General features: G+C 37.5%; 1 long non-coding RNA gene across 1 annotated transcript; it reads left to right on the forward strand.

The window, feature by feature from the left end:
- The first annotated feature begins 440 nt into the window (after nucleotides 1–440).
- LOC146664836 (uncharacterized) lies at nucleotides 441–17,699 on the forward strand. The gene is made up of 3 exons (XR_014912527.1): nucleotides 441–639; nucleotides 10,966–11,742; nucleotides 17,554–17,699. It is a non-coding gene; the product is annotated as an uncharacterized LOC146664836 (long non-coding RNA).
- The last annotated feature ends 4,133 nt before the right edge of the window (nucleotides 17,700–21,832 follow it).

Genomic DNA, 21,832 nt, shown 5'->3' on the forward strand with positions numbered 1-21,832 from the left:
TAACACGTCTTCCTAAAAATCTGATACCTCAGGTATGCTCCAAGCACTCACACTGAAATGAAACGGCTGAAGGTGGCTTTTCAAAGTGAACCCACGCATGAATTTTCTGTCAAAATGAAGAAATTAAGACATAACACCTCCCCTTCTTTCCTGTCCTTAACACATGCACGCTTGCTAGTTCAATTCACTCAAGTGTCTGCATAGTATCTGCATTCAACTGGATACAATGATGCACAAGATGAATAAAGTTATCTCTGCAGCTGAATGGGATGTTGCTTGTGGGAGGGAATGGGGAGGTTCCCTATATGCCTGAGCTGAAAAGAGCTCGGCTTTGAGGGCCAGTGCTGCAGAGGTCAGGGCCCAGCTGCTTTTAGGGGTGAAAGGGACACCGGCAGGCTGGACTGGCGCAAGAGACCTAACAAAACCAGTCATGTCAAATAAAGACATCTCAGATTGGCCGTTGACAGATCCCTTCCCAAAGTTGCTGAACATGCTTCATTCAAACTTTGCTCTGGTTTGTATCACATTTCACAGTCAGACTCCCATTTCACTTGTTAAGAACCTAACATATACAGTAAAAACCTTTATTTTCGTTTCCTTTGGTTTTGATTTGATTTGGAAATCAACATTTCTACACAGGTAGGATACTTTTAATCATTTCATAGTTCCAGAATTTTATGTTAAAGTAACATTTGCGCCTTACCTTAAACCTATATAAAACATTTAATTCGCTTGAATATTTTATTTCAGATGTAGAGGTGCATTCTTTTCAGATATCAGATGGATATGATGGATTTTTGTATGCTGGAAAACGTGTTGAAGTGTGTTAGTAAAACCACCAAGCACTTTTCTAAAAGTGTTTAGTTGATGAGGTTATTTTAGTTTGAAATTGCAGTGTTGATGGTGCTTCAATTTGAATGTTTTTTTTTTCAAAAAAAAAAGAGCGAGAAGACATAAGTTCTTCTCTTTCTCTGAGTTTGCAGATTTTATAGAGTGCAGACATTTGCAGTTTAATTTTGTGTGTGTGTGGGGGGGGGGGGGGGGGGGGGGTAAGTAGGATAATAATCAGGCCACATTATAAAGAATTGATGGTTCATTTTCCCTGTCAGCAGTACCAGAGCTTTGCCCAAAGATGTGCCGACCTGTGCAGATGGGGTTCAAAGCCAATTTCCATGTTAAAAACTCTGCACGCTCCAGAAATCCCTCACACTGACTCTCGTTGATCAGAGCATATGACAAGCCTGTCTCTTAAAACAAGTCTGCTCATGTGAGTAAATGGCAGTTTACAACTGCACAACAAACAGTCTGGCCAGGTTTGAGTGTAGTAATAGTCTTGTTTTCATGCATACCCAGAGGCAGTGACATAAAGACAAAAGATGGCTGTAGAGTGTGCTGTCAAAATGGAAAATATGCCCCATTATATGTCACACAGTAATTACACAAACTGTAAAAAGTAGTCCTATCATTTTTAATTTTTTTTAGTCTTACTCTTCCTTTTATCCAGTCTGTGTCAAGTGTCGTTACAAAGCTTTAATTCTTGCCAGAAAATCAGTTCATCCATTCATCATCAGCTCAAATTTAAATTCATTTTCCTTCAGGCTGCTTTTTTTTTTTTTTGTTATCCTCCTGTGTGCCGAGTTTACTAAGAGACAGAAAATCTGTGAGAAGAATAAAGAGATCACTGGGATGGTGGAAATTTGTTTGATGAGTTATGAGATGAACAAATTTTAAAAAGGAGAAAAATACATCTGCCAAGTATCATCCTCAGTATCCTGAGGACAGCATTTACCTCACTCTTTATCTTGTTGTAGACTGCAACCCGAATTCTGTGTGTTTGCACACATGCACAGACACAAACTCCATTGTGCAGAAAGGGAGAATTATACTTGTAAGTTGTGCGTGTAATTAGCCCATCCCAGAATTTGCCTTTTTTTTGGGGGGGGGGGGGGTAAAGCTATCTATCTTAATTGCAATCACATATTCTTCAAGAAGAGAAGCAACTGGAGAACAGTCTCATTTTTTAGACTTTGTTCTTTGTTCACTGTTATCACACGACTCTGTGTAATGGTGTCTGTGCTATAAGCTGCTAGCTTTCTCCTCCGCGCTGGATGTATTATATCCATTGAAATGCCCGCTAGCTGCAGAGTATTAAGTATGGTGAAAACACAATCTTGGTGGGGTCTGCGCGACTAACAATAGATAGCGGCATGATGACTTATTAAACACAGCCAAACTGCAGCATGGCTTTTCTCATTACCTTTTCAATTCCCAGCCTATAAAGCCTATGAGTCTGGTGACAAAACTCTTGCCATGTAATTCTCTCCCAGGCTTCTTTCATCAGCCGATTTCGCAGAGAAATATGAAGCTGATTTTATCGCACTCTATAAATTCACAAAAGGCCTTCAAGTTGCCCCCATGGAAGACATACCTCATCTCAGTGATGTGCCACCACTATTGCTGATCCCGAGCATTCGATAACAGTGCCTCTCCTTTTTAATGATTTGACAGACATCAGACATGAGCCCTATAGACACGACATTTTTAATACACTTTTCTTTGCTTGTTTTCACCAGGCTCCTCAGATGAAAAAAAACATATCTATCACATCTCCCTCTCTCTCTCAATAAGTGATATATATATATATATATATATATATATATATATATATATATATATATATATATATATATATATATATATATATATATATATATATATATATATATATATATATATATATGTTAAAATATTAAAACCTCCAGCAGCTTTCAGTACTTTTGTTTTTGTAGATAGATTTTTCCAACCTTGATGCTTGTTTCTTTTCATAAACATATTTATAATTCTTACCTATAATTCTCCAAATGTCTTTGTTCTGGTAAAAATAGTTTCTTTAAAACACAGCACAGATAAATAATAACAATTCACGGCTGTCAAGTCACCTAAAAAATAGCAGAATGACATCTTACGCAAACTACAAATTAGTTGGTGGGGAAACCAGACAAAAATAAGCAATAATAAGACACTTACTGTCATATATTGTTAAATTCAGTGTGTTTGAATTTGCCTATGTGTTACCCAGTTGTGTTCACTTTCCTCTCATCTAATTCTCCCATGTGGTTTCTGGCATATTTGCAGTATGCTGGCATACAGCAGGGATTGTTTTCTTTGAAATGTTTTGACTATGGTGTCATTTATTAAAACTTTCATCATGCATGGCTACCTAATCAATTGAAATGCAGCTGCTTTAGCCCCAAGCCTAGGTGTAGCTTAGACCAGCTTTCATCAGCTCAGCCTTTTAAAAATAGAAATCCTGCTATGATGAAAATTTCAGTTTGAAATGGATATTCAGATTCCCCACTGGGCTGTAATCGTATTTAAAGTGAGACTGTTTTACAAGCATTTCCACAAATGTATATAATTAGCACTATGTGTGATTGTCAGAAGGTTTAAAAATTAGCAATCTTTGCTGCTTATTATATCTCTATATATAAACATTTGTGAGTCAGTCAGCACTTTTCCGAGTCTGGTTTTCAACAGCAACATCCCTCCTTAGTGCTAATTAGATTTCCTCCATTATAATGTTTGATAATGCCTCAAGGTTTGGTTCCTTCTATCAGAACATTTCTGCAAACATTCCCTCCTGTTAACTCTTTATGGACCTGCATGACTTTTTTTTTTTCATATTTGCTATCTTCACCTCCATAGGGAAAATATTATCTGCAATAATCATTGTCATCATCATAATTCTCTTCGTGGTCTGTTGGCTCCAAATAAGTAATTTAGTTGTAAAGCAGCTTCATTTATTTTGCCTATTCATTTTTCTTCCTATCATATATCTAAATACAAATCTTCATTTTATAACTGACAGCTTATTACCTCTGAGCACATGCTGATAAATTTAATTCCAATGAGTTAGCTTCCATTTTCGAATCCTATTATCCACTAATATGGCAGCAGCGCGTGGGAGGAGAAAACTTACAGGACAAGAACTCAAAAATAAAATATATGTTCTTATATATAAATAAAAAAATAAATTACTATTATAATTATTGTTATTATTATTATTATTATTGCAGTTGTTTGTAGTACTTGTAGAATTATTAGTGCCAGTGTTGCTGCATAATTACACTGAACATTTATTTGTTCTTTGTCTATTTTTCGTAACCATAATGCATTTGTTTTGGGGGGGGGGTTTTATACAAAAAGTAAAAACAAATAAAAAAAATAATTAAAACAAACTATTGAAAACTTTTAAGGCAGTGACAGGTTTCAAATGCAAAAGCTGTAAATTTTAAATTAACTTTTTTGTGTGTTCGTTTTTCTTTTTTTCAGTCAAACTGAAGCAGCTTTGTTATATAAAACGTCCACAAAAGGCTCAGCATTCTCTGTGTGTGTGTCTCTCTGTGTGTGTGAAGTGTGAAGGGAGACTGTTAATGATGAGTGTCCCATTTTTTCCCCCAGTTTATTCATAAATATATGTCCCTTTATGAACATATAGCTTCCAAGAGAGCAGCATTATGCTACAGTTGGGTCCATTTTAGTGAAGTAAGTAAGTAAGTAAACAATTATTATTAGCTTTGATGTTGGCCTGAATAGCACTCAATTAACAATGTGGCTAATGAGCCCATTAAGGATGAAAGTGTTCTCAACAGGTATGAGAGGATACTGCTGTTTTTGGAGTCTCAGTTCTCAGCACTGAATGCAGCATGAATAACGGTGCTCTTTCTCAATCGCTTCAAAGGCCAAACCTCTACTGCCCAGAGAGCAGAGTTAAATAAAGGTTTGCCTGCAATTGAAAAAAAACCCCAACATATTAATATTTTAAACATATTCCAGAACAACAAAAATCTATGGATAAATATCAGAACAGCAAGTTAAGCCATGATAATTCTGTGAATAAATAAATTCCCCTCGCATATGTTTAGATTTGGAAAAATAAATGTTCTTTTTCTCCTTACTGCCCGAGAAAGCCCTAAATCAGTTTGTGTATTTTTAAAATTTCAACAAATTTTTGCTGTAATTACATCTTAGTTAAAGTAAACATGAGCTTGCCTATGTCTAATAGTAATTATCCCGCAGTACAAATAAGCCTTGTCTGCTGCAAAGAAAGAAAAGTGAAAGAAAGAGAGAATGTGAGGCTTTCTGCAGCCCCAGTGTTTCCTCTGAAGGACTTCCCACTGAAACGCACCGAAAGCCTGATGCGTGGATTATTTCCACATTATTTGCTGCTGGATTCCAAAAAGTTCTTGTTAACTAGCAACAGCAATTCTTTTATACTGACCGCCTTGTTTGACTGTTTGTTTCTCTACAAGAAACAATTTTGCTCTTCTCTCACTTTACCCAACAAAATAAAGATCAACTTAAAAAAAATATTTAATAAACTGTTATTATTATCAAAAGTAAAAAAAACAAGATGACCTTACAAAAAGTTATTTCCTTGTTCTGTTAACTTTGTAAATTGTTGTATTTGTGTGATCAAGCAATAAATAAATATTTAAAAGAGCTTTTATTTATATGCAGGTGGAAGGAAAAGAATGATTCTTAAAAATAAAAATAAAAAAACACTAAAGAAATAAAGGGCAAAATGGTATTTAAAAACAGTTATTGTCCACCAAAAAATAACAATAAGTAAATATACGATATAGCAGCGTGCTGAATGAATTTATCTATTTGTAAAACCTGCTTGTCTGCAGAACTTTCAGAATGTTATCAGTAGTTTCAGCTCAAGAATACCTTGAGGTGTTTTGAGTGTAAATCCGTCTAAAGCTGCCAGCACTGACATACACAGCATATGCTAAATACAGATAAGAGTATTTTTAATAGATCGGCAAAAAGTCTCCCCACATAGCTCAATGGATGTGCTTTGAATGTAGTTGATAAGTTGGCTTAAGCTGAATGCTGTATCCCAATGCAACATTGTGCTACTGGGTGAGCCCATCACAAACTAGCCTTCCAGTAAAGACCACTTCCAGGGGAGGGATTATAGAAAAGCCTCGAGATCAGCTTCATGTCTTACTAGAGTTTCTGATTATTAATAGTGCGATGTAACAGAAAAAAAAAAAATAGGCGTTGGCAAGGATCATATGGAGAAAATATCTTTAAGCTGTTTATTTACCTACAATGTCAAAAAGAAGGAATGGTACGTGGGGCATACTTTTCTAAATTTCATTTAAAACTAATTATATATGCTTTAATCTCACCATCCATTTAAATAATTTAAATATTTTACAATGTGTGTTTATTCTTTATTTTAATTTTGATAAAACAAAAGTAATACCCGTAATAAGCAATTTTAATAGTAAACACGTGGGAAGGTGTAAATTAAAGAATTCATATATATGAATATATATAAGTGAATTGATTTCACTTATTATAACCGCACAGTTGTGTTTTCAGACTGATGAATTTGTGTATGTCTTCATTTCAGGATGGGTGAACTTAGGTCATGAGCTTTGCCTTCTTGTTATTTAAATGTGACGTTGCTTTATTTTTGGACAATTTGTCTGTTTGAAATGAAATACAAAAAGAAATTGAAGAAACTGAAACTTTTTGACATTTTGAAAATAATAGATAGATAGATAGATAGATAGATAGATAGATAGATAGATAGATAGATAGATAGATAGATAGATAGATAGATAGATAGATAGATAGATAGATAGATAGATAGATAGATAGAGTTTTGGATGGCTTTGTTTCTCTTTAGATCTCCTCAGGTCATCTGATTGTGTGGCAGAAGAAATGAGAGGGGCAGATAAGCCTCTTTTATGTTTCCAAGCCACTTAAAGAGCTGAAGCACCAGCTTCTGTTGCTACTCTGCGAGGGACGAAAACAAGTCATTTGTGTACAACAAAATGGCTTCTTTCTAAAATGTGTTCCCTCAGATCCAGAATATGCTATAAGAGTTACCACTGCTCAGATAGCTTGTCTAAGCTTTAAAATATAAAACTTACATTTCACAGGACACTCACAGCACTTTCGTGAAACATTAACATTTTAAAATGATCAATTTCGGGTGTAATGTTACTATACTTGGTGCCTTTTTGAGTTTTTATCCCATACTTGATTTCAGTTTTATTTTGCGGTATCAGACTGTTTGTATTTTAGTGAAATAATCCTCGGTTATATTTGTATTTTTTTCTAAATTGTGAAAAGCAGAGGGTTTTTTTTTCTTGTCTTGTAATATGGAAATGTCCTCAGTTCCTGCTATATGTCACAAGGGCATCTCTTCTCTGCCTCCTTAATAAGGTAGTTCTGCAGGCCTCTACTGTAATATATTTCACCAATAAAGCAATTCCAAAGCCAGGCTGGCCTTTTGACCACCACTGAGAATGTGGAAAGCAGCAGGCTGCCTTTGCTAACTAGGCTTACTCTCTAATATTAGATACCTGTCCCTTGGCTTTTCAGAGGGGGGCTTAGCAGTTGATATTTTCATTTGGTCCTGCCAAGATGCGACACCCCCGCTTTAATCTTGTGTTTGACGCTAAGCGCTCTGTTCATGAAAAGTCTCAGTGAACTTCAACCTTAGGGTGGTGCTGTCATACAAAAATGATGTGGTGGGGGAGTGAAGCTGGTTGGTCTATCCTTGACCTCTCCCATTGGCCTGCCAAAGTCTTTCCCCTGCCCTTCTTAATCAGGTGGGACCCTTCTCTTTTAGAGTAGAACATAGTATATTCTCTGCATCCAGCTGTGACTTTTATACTAACTGGCACCGATAAAGACATAGAGTATTATTTTTATTTTTTTAAAAAGGCAAAAGTTTTGTTTGTTAGTAGAAAAAAGCAAATTATCTGAGGTCCAAAAAAGAAATCTGTGGATTAGTGAATATACTAAAAATGAATCATAAAATTTAATATTAAAAATATCTCTTTAGTAGTTTATTTTATCATCAGTAGACTTGAAACATAGCTTATTAACAAGGATTACTAAATCCGGTGTTGTAGGCTTTAAAAAAAAAATCACTGATATGCATGATTAATGGTCTGAAATGTAAACTAAGATCACTCCTTTGTTGCTGGTAGCCACTTTTTTGTCATTTTATCTAAGCTGGGGAACATCAGTGCACATTTTAAGGTATTAAACATTGCTTGACAATATCAGAAGAAGGACCTGGGAAAAGTAGGGGTTGACTAATGAATTTCTTATGATGAGTAACTGCCCCTGCTTTCAGCTGCAGATATTGTGCACCACTTCGTGTTAGCATTTATCGCGATGTTGAGGACAAACAAGCCACTTCTCTGCAATCGTTAAGGCGAGTTTCCCTACTGATTGATGTGTGGAATCAATTGCTCCCCATAGCATCCATGTCAGTCTATTACCACACTGCCTGGTAATGATAGGCTGTTCTCTACAAGATTATAGAGCACTGTCACAAAGCAACAAAGACTTGCTTCCCTGTGTCTGACCTGATGTGCTATAATTGAGAATAGCTTTATTTTTACGCTGCAGGTAAACAGAAAAAGTACGTTTACGGAAGGATGTCTTTATTATATTTAAAATACAGGTGCTTTATGTTGTAATGCAATGAATTATTAATATGGACCGAATGACTGAATATAAAGTCTGTTTTTAATGGTGTGAGCCTGAAAAAATGATGTATGTGTAATCAAAATTGTGTTTGAAATGTGTTAAACTCTTCAAGAATAAAGTTTTTGTTTTCTTTTTTGCTGAGAGATTGTTGTTCAAGTTGTGAAAAAGAAATAACTTTAAAAGAAAAGGCGGGGGTGTGGGGGATTACATTAAAAACACATATCTGATCAGAATGCTAACGTATTCAAAGTCACCAAAACAACAGGTGTTTTCCCCCCAAAATGCCCCTCTGTGTAACTGTGCTTTTTTTATCATGTGAATACACTGCAGCTCTGTGACTGCCAAGCTGACTGCCATCCAAAGCAGTAAGTGCCAGCAGCATTGCAACTCATTTAGTTTGTGGCCCAGGGATGCATCACACAGCCCTGATCCTGATTACACATGATCAAAGATGAGTTCTTCAACAATTTGATTATGTTTTTGAGCTTGACTAAAATCGACATCCAGTGTTCCTCAGAAATGACTAATTGAAAAGACTTTCGAGTGTTATATTGGTTTAATACAACAATTGCCATTTCCTTCAGGCTGACCTCAATCATTGCAGGAGGACTACAGTATGTGCTGCATTTAATTACCTACAGTGAATTTGATTATCAGAAAATATGGTGCATATCAAGTGATTTCTTCGGCTAAGTAATATTATTCTGTATAGTTAGAGCTGGAAAAAGATGACATGAGAACTTCAGTCAAAACAAAAGGCAGAAGCTAATGAGACTGGTTAGTGATTCAAATTTATGGAGATTTTATTAATTACAGACACCTATCTTTTATCTGTACCATTTGGTGGTGAAGTAATTAAAACCAACAATGACAGTCCCAGCAGTGGAGAAAGCAAACAAGATCAAAGAAAGTGGAGCAGTCAGGAGAAAGTCCCGTATACCCTGGACTGGGCCTGGCCATGGGCAACGTGGCCTCATTAAAGTCAGACTATGTTGATCATCAATTAACCTGCTTTGTTGGGCTTCTGATTTGAAACTTGCATAACACCACTTTTCCTCGGGCTCTTCAGTGATTAAGGTTTGTGCATAATGTTGGCTGGAGGTGACCAAGATACATCACAAGAGCTGCCCCGTGTCATGGAGGGACAACTTTTGATTTGTTGATTGAAAAGGAAGACTGAATATTAATTGTCTTTGATGCATAATAATTAACACAACATTTAAATAGCCTTCATCTTCATCGCCATTATCTGCTGTTCCTATTATTGCCCAAGTAAATGAAAGTAAACGGAAATTGGAAGAAAATCTAGAAGACTAGAGTGATTTCTTTTCTGCTGGAACATTTTTGCTACTCCAGTAAATTGATGTTTGATGACATTTAGGACATTATTACAAATTGCGATTCTCATCACCTATGTGAAATGTTTTGAAAGAATTTAAACCTGCAAAAGTTAAATTTATGAGAGTTGATTAAATTTGCTTTTTGAGTTTGAAGATGGACTCTTTCAGACCTCTAATGCTGTATGTTTAGCAAACCCTTAATTTGTTTGGTGTGTTTTAATAAAAAAAAAAAAGTATGCAAAAGTTAACCCATGATCATTTTCATAAGCATTTCCACATGCCAAGCTTTTATTTAAAGCTTTTTTAAAGCTTCTCTTAAATGAGTTTTAGTATGTCAAAAAAAAAGAATGTTGAAAAAATCAAATCTTATCTGAAAGCTGTTATACGCCATTTACATATAATTAATTCAGAGCAGCTACTAATCAAGATGTTTTAAGTTGGTTTAATTGACTCAAACTCTAAAGCGAAGATTAACTCAAACTCCTGGAATAGATCACAAAATCTCACCACTGACAAAAAAGCCAGGGGACCGTGCTGTATGGACAACAAATGCATGGCCAGTCTTAACTTTTATTATGTGCGGCGGAGGTCATATTTCAAATGAGAGATTAGCTGCTCATCACAATATTGGTGGATTATCAACTACCTGCAATGAAAGCAACCCCTGGCTGCGGGTCGATAAGAGTTTGACTGCATTTCGAATTAATTTTCTTGAGCTTAGAGAGCCGGGCTCCTATCTTGTTATTGATCACAGCGTTAATCCATAACCAAGCTCATCCTTTCCCCATGGAATGAGCAGGAAAATATAAAAAGATCACTGTGGGGGGGAACTCTTGACTCCTTTTAAAAACTGGAGCAGCCTTAAGAGTTATTTAAGAATACGTTCTCTGATTATTATTTCACCCGTCATCTTGTATTGATCTGCATGTGTTTATTGTTCTTTTTACGACGTTAAACACTTTTTGTACCAACATTTAGGCAGGTCTGTAGTCCTTTGGTGTTCCTTTTTGTGTTTATACATGACGATTGATTGATCCCCCCGACACCAGGAACACTTCACACCTCAGCTGTTTTCTCTGTTTGTCTTTTCCAACAGAGGGACCTCCACTGTGGATGAAATTTAGCCCCAGCCTCTGACCTTTGGGGTTCAGCGTTTGTCTCCAGTCCAGTGACCACAAACAACTCCTGGATTGCTGTAAATGTCAGTGCAGCGTTGTCCCCGCCCTCTCCCCTGTGAACCACAGAGCTGCACTCAACCTGCACTAACAGGACACTTTCATGAGAGCTCCATTATCAGTTATGCTGCATTTGATAGCTCAGATTTCATGATGACCATTTCATAAATTAAACAGCAGTCGTGAAACAAAGAGCTAATAATCATTTTTGTTTTGTTTTTCAGATTCGGCTCTGCCAGTCTGGAATTTCATAGCTTAAGCAACTTGATGTATTGAAAATATGAATGACTTTTCATCATTTAAACTTCGGTAAATGTAAGATTTTAGAGCAGTAAAATTAATGTGACCCATTTAGCACACAAAATAGCCTCTATCATCCATCATAAACCTCAGTTTTAATAGATTGTAATTCATGTTCCGAAGACGTCGCTTGTAATGCATCCCATTTTGAAGCACTTTGGCTTTCCCTTCCCCCACCCATAAACACACACTCTCCCTTTTTCTCCTCCCTGGGCCTCCTGAGGTTGGTGTCTCTGCTTTAGGACTCTATTGTTGCCTACTGCTGGATAATGCCCTTATTAATTGTACCTCTTTGTAAGGTGTCAGCTGTAGCCTCAGATTGAGATGGATGGATCTCTGGAGCCTGCTCCCTGGCCCTCCACAGACTCTCTATCTCTGCACAGCACACAGATGCAACAGTGAGTGCTGCCACACTATGACTAAAACCTGAGATAAAGCAGTCATTTTAATTATTGCACCAGATGAAAAAAGAAAGGGAGTGAATAGAAAAGAAATAAAAGAAACATTTCCAAACTGAAAAGCCTGTTTTTGACGAGGTGAGGTAGCATTTCATGTGTTTCAGGTATCTGTATCCATGGTAGTGATGAAATTTCTTTTTCTTTTTTTTTTCATTATTGATTATTTTAGTGTGTTACAGAAATACTGGTTAATTAGGTAGATTCAAGCCTCTGTGAGATCAACAGCATTAACATCAAATCCGTTCCCTCTCATTAAAGGAAACAGAGTCAATTTAATTAATGCATATTAATCCCCTGTGATGCTCATTTTAGCTTTAAAAAAGTGTGACAGTCTATGTTAGATTTGTCTATTTCTAAGGCTTGATCGTTTTCCGAATCAAAATGAGACCTCGGTTTGAAAGAAACTGAGGTCTCACTTTTTCTGAATTTGTAGATTTGTTTATGAAATAGTTATTGATGGGATAATCTATCTTACAGGATTACCAATAATTTTGTTTTTGTTGCTTTTTTTTGCTTGTTACTTGGTTTCAATAGATGGTAAAAAGGACAACAAATAATTTTTCATACATCTAAACCCTTGACCCCTACGCTAAGGAGATCTGGTGGCTCTGATATGCTGCTGGGAGCCTTTTGCTGGCATGATTTTGGTCCACTTGCCCCCGTAGAGAGGACGGTCACTAGAAATCAATACAAAGTTGTTCCGAATGATCACCTTTATGCTGTGATGAAACATTTCTATCATGATGGGAGGGGTCTCTTCTAATGTAACAATGCACCCATCCATAGGGCATTAGGGGTCACTGAATGGTTTGATGAGTATGAAAATGATGTGACTCATATGGCCTTCATAGTGACCACATCTCAACTTAACTGAACACCTATGGGAGCAGCGAGTTAGAAATGTGCCTGCACCACCATCATCAAAAACAGCAAATGAAGGAATGTCCTTCGAATGAATAGTGTTCATTCCTGGCTCAACATTTTACAGAGACAGGTTCTTTCAGTATGCTTTAAAAATGATCAGCAACAACATAGATTTAGTCCACATCCCCATACTTGGTCACCAACAAAGAGTCCTGCAAAAGATTTTTTCTTCTCCTGCATAACCTCGCAAGGGTTTAATTACTTTAGCTTCAATGTTATGCTTATGTTTACATTTCAAACACTCTTATTAAACTAGGCAGCTTCCTTTTCCTGCCACTGCTGGTACCTGTGGTTTCCTGAGCAGGGCACACCACCCTCATACGTCATGTCAATAGTGCTTTTTGTTATCTCGTCATTTTTTTTTCAGTGTTCAAACTTTACCAGAGGAATTTATTTTTTTTATCTGGAGTTAGAAAATGCTCTTTTTGTCGTTGTTTTGCTTTTTTTTTTTTTTTGGCTTTTTATTATCAATGCTTTTTTCCAGATATTTGAAGCATTAAAAGAACATTTTTGTAAAAAAAAAAAAAAAAAAGAAAAGAAAAGAAAAGAAAAGAAAAAGAATGTATGTATCTTTTCATGTCCTTCTTGATTACCAGTTTCCTTGACTCACTGCAATTCATTTAAAGCTGTTTGCTCACAGTTCTGCTCAGAAACAATGCTGTAGTGGTGCAGGCAGGAGACTGAAGTAGGAGAGAGGAAAAGAAAAAAAAAAAAAACAGACCAGAAAATGGAGATCCATTCCCTTCAGATCCCATTTAGAGAGGCCCTGCACATTTTTAAAGTGTCAATTGTTTTTGTCTCTTGAAGTGTAGATGGAATGTTTGAATTCCAGTATTAACTGTAGTGCCTGCTGAGTTAAATTATGGTCCCTGGGCTGTGGGTTGGGAGTAATCAATAAGAATACACGAGGCAGTGTGTAATGTGTCTGCTCCTAGCAGCAGGGACACTGTCCCCCTTACCCTGTCCCCCAGCAGGTTAGATAAATATGATACTGAAACAGGGCACACTGGATTATATGATATCAATGTAGAATCAGGGAAGTGCTATTACACTCCCCTAGCCCACTGTGAGTACTATTGACAAGGTTGGCTTTGAACACAGTAGTGTATTGGACTCTCTCTCTCTCCGTTTCCTCTCTTTATTCCTCTCTCTCTCTCCCTCCCACTCTCTTTCTGTCTGTATCTCTGCATAATGTGAAGAACCCCAGGAGGAGAGGGATCTATATTTCACTTAGCTTTGATTAAAATGGCTATTTTATGCTTGCGCCTTGAAGTTGTGTTCATTGCTCCCGCAAGTTAATCTGTGAAGAGCTGGCTGTGATCATAATTTCTAAATTTCCAAAAGTGTTTATTTCGTGCGTAAAGACCAAACATTAAAACGTACAATCGATGCACAATGGTTTTGATTTGAAGCGCTCCATGACAGAACCCCCCAAAACATTTCCCTATTGATAAGTGAATCTGTATTTCTTTCTCATGTTGACCCCATTAAATGTCCAGCCAATTAAGCCATGTGCAGATGCTGTCGTCTGCTTACTAGTTGCTCATACAGTAACCTCATATCACTGCTCACTCCGATTATTGATTTACGCTCTCTTCTGAGTGGTGAAAGATCAAACCTGGCATGTCTAAAAGGCCATTATCAGTGTCCACTTCAAATAAAATGCTCCAACCTGATACAGCCCCTTTTCGCAGGTCACAACCTATTTGCCCTGTCCGACCACCTCCACCCACCTCCCCGCCCTCAGCATCATTATCATTCTTGTGTTAAATGACTTACAGGTCAAGAAAACTGTGCAGTATTGATGTGTCATGTGTGAATAATCCATGTCGCTTCTAGACGCCACCTGCAAAATCTCCTGCTTCATCAGGTAGCTTTAGGAAGAAAGGTAAATAACAAATGTTTACAGGACAGTTTAAAGCCAGTTAAATTTAATATGCAGTAGATGTAGCTGAAATTTCATGCACTGGGCAATTTTGGAAAACATGTCAGCTCTTGAATATCCCTTCCCAGAGCATTATTTCTAAAGGGGAAGAAAGCCTTTGATTCTACACAGAGCAATTCAAGTAAAGGTTCATAGCAGCCCTCATCCTTCTTTTGTACTCTTCATTTAGACCCCATTAAAACCCCAACAAGTGCGCCTGGGTCTTTATTTATTGCACTGCTCCACTTTCCAAAGTGCATTTTGCATTCTAAGAGGAGTCTAGATATTAAAGCATTTTTAGGCCAGGTAGCTGTGACGCCGCAGTTGCTTTCACACAAAAGATTTGGCAGAAGCTAATTTGCATATAAGGTCAGAGTCAAGCTCCTGATGGAAGTTGTGCAGCATCCCTGTCTCTTAGCAACACTCTTTCTCTCTTCGTGTCTGTGTTGAATTGACTGCTCCCTGGCACTCATCTTTCACCAAGGAAATTCATAATGAAATGCCACCCGACAACCTGCATCCATCTCTAACACCGACACTCTTCACTTCTCTCTTGGGTTGCAATACTTTTACACTGAAATTAATAAATCGCCACATTGTTTAATGACAAGGCGGGGGAGAATGTCAGTGCTATTGTCAGTGTGCGCTCAGATTTTCAGCAACTTTTGTTTTATAGGGGGGGGATAAACATGTTTATTAAGAATCGTGCCAAGATTAGTGGCAAATTAGCAGGTAATTGGAGACACCTGCAAAACAAAAGGGAGGATGGAGAGGTGGTAGCGTGGAGAGTGTTAAAGGAAGAGCTTCTGGGCTGGCCTCCACCAATTTATTGGTGGGGGAGGCATTTAAAAAGAGGGGATTTGGTATGTTGAGAAAATGACTTTTGTCTTCTTCCATGGTGACAGAATCCAGATTCTGCCAAGAGATGTTAATAGAGGGTCAAATTTTGGACAATAGTATCCGTCATTGCTTTCACAACTGCCTCCATCCTCCAAGCTGAACGCTTTCTCCGCTTAAAAGAAGAGGTGTGCTCCAATTACTGTTTTTGGCAAAGGCAGCCAGCCATAAACTATACTATAATTACCGCTCTAATGATGATTTCTATCATCTTGGCCACCTTGGTCACACGTGGTCTTGGCCCAGCACATTTAAACTTTCTGTGAAAGGTCGGATCCATACACATTTATCTCTCACTCCTTCACATCTTCCCGCGTCCTTTTTTGTCACTCAGATCTTCTTCTTGTTCCACCTCCTGCTCGTCAACAACATCCAAGTCATGACAGGTGCTGGGCGGACATTAAACCTGCTGTTTTCTGCTTCCAAATACGCCGCGTTTCAAAACTCGTTTCCAGACAGAATCTGGCTCCGTTTAAGAACCGCGTGAGGTTTTAAAAAATATATAAAGAAATAAATAATTTCCGTGCGCTGGGAATTGTTTCATTATTATTTATCCTTTTATTTTATTTCAAATGAAAAATAAAAACAAAATATTAAAACGTAGGGCAATTATTATGTATCATTGTTATTATTATTATTATTATTAGTAGTAGTAGTAGTAGTAGTATTTAATTCGATCTAGGCTGTACATTTCTAAACGCGAAGAGGGGATAAATGAGAGATTATTCATTAACATTGCGGTGATGCACCTGCGTAAAATGTTTACGTGCACACAGCTTTAAATGGTGACGCATCCAAAAATTAAATGACCAGGGAGGTAACTACTGAGAGCCTGATGAGGGATTGTTTAAACGATAGAAATTAATGCTGCTTTGTCTACAAGCATCTAGTCGTTCAGTGTGTTTTTATATATTTAGATTATTGTCATCACACAATGAAAAATCAACAGAATGCGCTTTTGAAAGTTTTTTTTCTCCCACTATTTTAACTGATTTTTTTTTTTTTCATTTGGTGTGCCGGTCCCAAAACTCACGGGACACGGTTCTTTTACCAGCCCCGTGTAACATCATAGACTCGGCGCTTTGACGCTCTCTGTAGCCGACAACATCAGCATCCCAAGTGAACAAGCGGGGCTCTCCTCTCTGTCGCCCCTTCATTCCCCACTCTGCTGTTTTCCGCTGCCAGAGGTCGTGCTGCTCTGTCGTGCGGCTTTAGTGACTTCAGCATAACCAAACGACTAATTGTCACCCTTTAATTGCGATTCACTTTGCCCCCTCTGGCTTTTGCAATGCCGTGTAAAATTGTACCAGCATAAAGTGATGTAAATAACAAACCTTTTTCTGAAGCTTATCGACTGACGCGCATGTGTGTGTGTGTGTGTGTGTGTGTGTGTGTGTGTGTGTGTGTGTGTGTGTGTGTGTGTGTGTGTGTGTGTGTGTGTTTGAAAGAGAGAGAGAGAGACAGGGGGGAAGACACCTGCTCTATCTGTCCATCTCGGGATCATGAACACACCAAGTAGGTCTAATTTCTGGGACATTCAGCTGGGATATGTCTCAATTGGGACTGAGATCAGAGGCTGTGATTGTCCATTGGTTTAGATTGGGTTGCTCAGTGCAATTCTGGGAACTTTTATTGCAATCTACAGATTGCAATGATGGAGAGCCCTCGTTGTGGCAGCACTGATTACATCAGCCAGTCTCTGTGTCTACCTTTCATCTCAGGTATTTATTCGTTCTGTACGATCCCTAAATAGCTGCAGCTTCGATATGTATTTGTCATTGTCCATACAGGGACGCCTTCTCCATAACTACCGTTAAGATTAACACCATGCCAGCTTCATTTCATCCATTTATTCTTTCATACGCTGATCTCAGTGCTTGATTAGGACTCAGATGAAGTTGGCGTTAACATACAGATGAGTTTATTAGATGTGCCTTAAAAACACAGTTATTCTTTGAGCTGTGCTGTAATGAGCCATGTACTTTTTTGTTATTGTTGTTTTTCAGAGTGGAGTTTAGCAAATGCGTCTGTGAAAAGTTACTTCAGCTGTGAAAGAAGCCTATTCACTGGAAACAAGTACAAATACTGAACTGTAAAAATAAATAAATAATTGAATAAAAGTCTGATAAAATATGTTATCACTGTATACACTGTCATTATAATATTGTTGCAGATTCAATGTTTTATTATATTATGCATGGATAATATTCAAATCTATAAAATCTATAAATATCATCTAAATCTATAAACCAACAAAGATAAAATAAGTGTAATATTAATAATAACATAGTATAAGTAGCAATAATAAGTTTAAGGTATCATGCAATAAAAGCATTAATATCTAAATGTTCATGAAGTAAAAGTACTCCTCTTGCAGGTGTTACTGTTACCAAATAATATATTTACATTGGAATACATTGATACTAAAGTTGCCTTTTGGCAAACTGATATTAAAAATAGCCATTATATGTAAATAAATAAATAATTTCAGATCCATGTTAATTCTTTAATAATAACGATAATAATGTGATTGTGTTTCTTTTAAATTTTAAGTCATTTAGAGTGAAATTTGAAAATACAGGCTGCATATGCTGACTAGTCAAACCTGTAAAAATGCAGCATTGCTATATCAAATCCTAATCTTTAGCTATTAATTGCCAATTAAAAATAAGCTGCGCAGTACTCATTTGAGTACAATGCAGTACTCAAATGCAGCAACTGAGTAAATGCACTGTATTACTTTACACCTCTACAGCTGACAATAAAACCTCACTCATCTCTCTGCAGGCTGTGATCATTATCAGCATGCGATTTCCAGCATGTTCTTATGAGCACCAGTTTTGTGACATATGGAGATGCTTCCTCCCACAGCCACACCTGACTGTCTGCACAGATGATATCACACAGCTAACTGCCACAAGATTCCCAAAAGGCCCTCCTTTACAGTGAAACATGTCATCTGACCATGTCACCCGGCTAAACCCAAATATTGTGCATTGTTGGTAAAGAGAGGTCAGGCAACTTGCAAGTCGGGTATTTCAGGCTGTGTGCTCTAATTAAGTATTCATGAAACAGCAGTGGGAGGAAAGTATAGGTTTACACGACAGTGGTGGTTGTCGACTACACCACCACCACCACCACCCCCCGGCAGATAGGCCATCATTCCTAGTGTACTTTCAGCAATGATATCAAAAAGGTTTTTTTTTTTTTTTTTTTGGTCAAGCCAAAGAGAGGTCACTCTAATAATACCCAAGGTCAGTGGTGGGAGCCAGCGAGTCTCCCAGTCATTATTCATTTGTTCACAGAGTTAATGACAGTTGCAGGGGGAATTTAGAGCCAGTAGCCATGTGATGTCACCAACACATGCCAAGGGATTAGGAGGGCAGGCAGGGGACAAGAAGTGAGGATTATACAGAAAAGACAACAACCTTTACTGCTACAGCACCCAACTCTACATGTTTACTGCTGGAGTTATGACAAGTGATATCACAAAATGAGATAACACTAGCATATAAAAAAAGAGCAAAAAAGAAGAAGAGAGAAACGGTGCCTTTAACGTGCACCTTTTGACATTTTCTTCTTTCTTCATGGAAATATTTGATATGTCTAGTGACCTCAGTTTGATAAGGGAACATGTTTTTAAACCAAACTCCATCATTCATTTACAGCCTTTCGGTAAATGACAAAATATTGTGAACGTTTCCGTGGTGGGAGGTGATGTCAGTTTCTCTCATTTATGTCCCCTTTAAAAAAAAATTACAGTATTTTAAAGTCACCAGATTATTTGCTGTGTGATAGTTAAGCACAGTAACAACACTGGTGTAAAACTGGAGCCTGTGGCTATCGCACAGAGAGAATGAACAATGAACACACCTTATTCAGTCATTGGGCAGGCAGCACACAGTGAACAATGAACCCCTCCCTTCTGTCTAGCACCATGTCTGATAATGACCACATCCAGCAACACTGATAGCGCTCTTCTATTATGACCTACATGAGCATAAATATAGCTCAGATAAAAACATTTCGGGAGGAATATTGAGAATATTATCAGCTGTGAATGTGCAGCAACAGACACTGTGTTTTTCATGTTTTTTTGTTTCCATTGTGTTAAGTGAAAGGTGAAAAAATATGGACTATGGATTGCTCATGCACCTGCTGTTCTCCTAATACATGAAGTACAAAGATGTAGTTTTGCTCTTTAGCCTAAAAGGCACAGTTGTTTCTTTTCACAGGATAGTTAGTGAGGAAATCATATGAATTTTGACTTTTCTTTCCTTTGTTTCTTTATTTTTTTGCCATTTTGGCCTTTTTCTTAGCATCCAACATGCAGATACAGTAGATTCCCTGTTTGAGCATAAGGTCAGAGAATAAATATGAACTGTGGTTTGCATTACTTTCAGATGAGTGAAGCTGGCAGACCAATAATATGAGCTTTCAGCCCTACTTTCTGCCACTTATCCCCCATTCTAGGACCAAGGGGTCATGTGAAAATTGAAAGTGACAGTCAAACCAGCATGTTGAACAGGCTGATTGGACTAAGCTGTCATGGCCCAGATCAGAGCTCTTTAACACCAGGCCAATCAGAGGTCTTTCAGTCAAAACCGGCGGATCCCGATTCAGGACAACCTTTAAAGAAAGAGAAAAAGAAGTACCAGTATGCCAACTGTTCAAGGGAAAAATCCCATTGAAGAATTGGTAAGTGTTTGTTTAGTTAAAAAAAATAGAAAGTAAGAAAACTATCTCTGGGGAAAAATCAAACTTCAGAGTTCACTGAAGAGCTTTTCTGTCAGGCGCCAGGACTCTGCTCTCGTTTCCACTTTCAGCCCACTTTCAGAGGGCTTTTCCTATAGTCGCCTGAATGAAAATGTTTGTTTGCAAATGATTTAATGAGCACACTACGCTGTCACATGAAAGACTTTTTTTTCCACTTCATCGTAAGCATCCCCCCGTCAATTTATATTTTGTTCCATATGCAGCATTGCATGAAGCTCCGTCGAAACCAATCAGCTCACCGTCATCCATTCAGATGATAATAAATCACGTCATTATCACATTTACTTGGGTCCATCTTTGAAACGGAGGGAAAAAGAAATATTTTTGTCAGGTGGAAGAATAACTTATGATCCTTTTATGTCCTGCTGAGAACCCTTGAAAATAATAATACACCACAGCAGAAGCACATACAACTGAAATGCGCAGAGTGTTATAAATCTGATGGGATTTGCATATTTTGCCTTCCTCAAGTTGCAGGCAAAAGAAATCACATGGCATATTTTAAAAAAACAAGTGGTTAGAAAACACAGGCAGGAGTTAGGGTTCACGTTAAGACAGACATGTTCCTCCAGAACTCTCTTGTGATTGAAAATGTGAGGACTTCAAGGTGAAAGCTTCTTCAAGAACAGTTTTTTAAACTCTTCTGTCTGAAAGACTCAAAGTCAAGAAGATTATTAATCAAATAATCAGTCATAATGTGCTTACTTGAACTTTGTTCCTTTTCTCTGTCACCATAGCAGTTTCCCTCTGGTTCATTTCTCTTTTGTTTCATCTTTAAACAGATTTACTTTATAGTGTGTCAGAAATGGGGGGGAGAAAAAAGCTTTACCAGTCTCAAAATACACTTAAAACTTGGCTGTCAAATAATGTTAGTCCTTGCTTAGGGAGCAGTGTCATACAATGTAAGAATCAAAGTGCTAAATCTCGTCTTCTCCGCTATTTGACGAGTTTAAACAACAGGCTGGTGAGTTTGTCACATGTTTAAAGAACAAGTTGGCATATTTGTCAGATTTCTGATGCTAGTATTAAACAGGATATTAGTGTTGTATCATAGAAACATAGCAGAAACTTTAAAAAGATATAAATCCAAATATAGTAGTTTAGAGATCTTTTAAAATCTTGTCACTAAACAAAACTCTCTAAAAGGTCAACAGCTTTCAACGGGGCTTTATGTCAAAAGTTATGTTGTAAATAAAAACGTTGCCCTTATTTAAGAACATTGCTCTGTGCAGGAGTCTGAGGCGAAAGGAAAATTCACACTGTTGGATTTTGCAGTGAGAGTAGTGATTGGCTGAAATAGCTTGACTCAACACTTTGGCAAAATTTACTACAACTGCCTACTGGGGTTTGCTTTGGAGCACACTCTGCTCTGATGCAGAGCACGCTCGCTTTGTGTGCATATGTGTGTGTGTGTGTTTGTCTAAGAGACACAGAGAGAGATAAATGCTGCTTAAAAGTACGTTAAAAGTCATAATCAATAACCTTCATGACATATTTTCTTTTAAATTT

The sequence above is a fragment of the Rhamphochromis longiceps genome, linkage group LG7, assembly GCF_057381845.1.
Source record: "Rhamphochromis longiceps isolate RC_006_pf linkage group LG7, R_longiceps_female_GT1.1, whole genome shotgun sequence".
NCBI lineage: Eukaryota > Metazoa > Chordata > Actinopteri > Cichliformes > Cichlidae > Rhamphochromis > Rhamphochromis longiceps.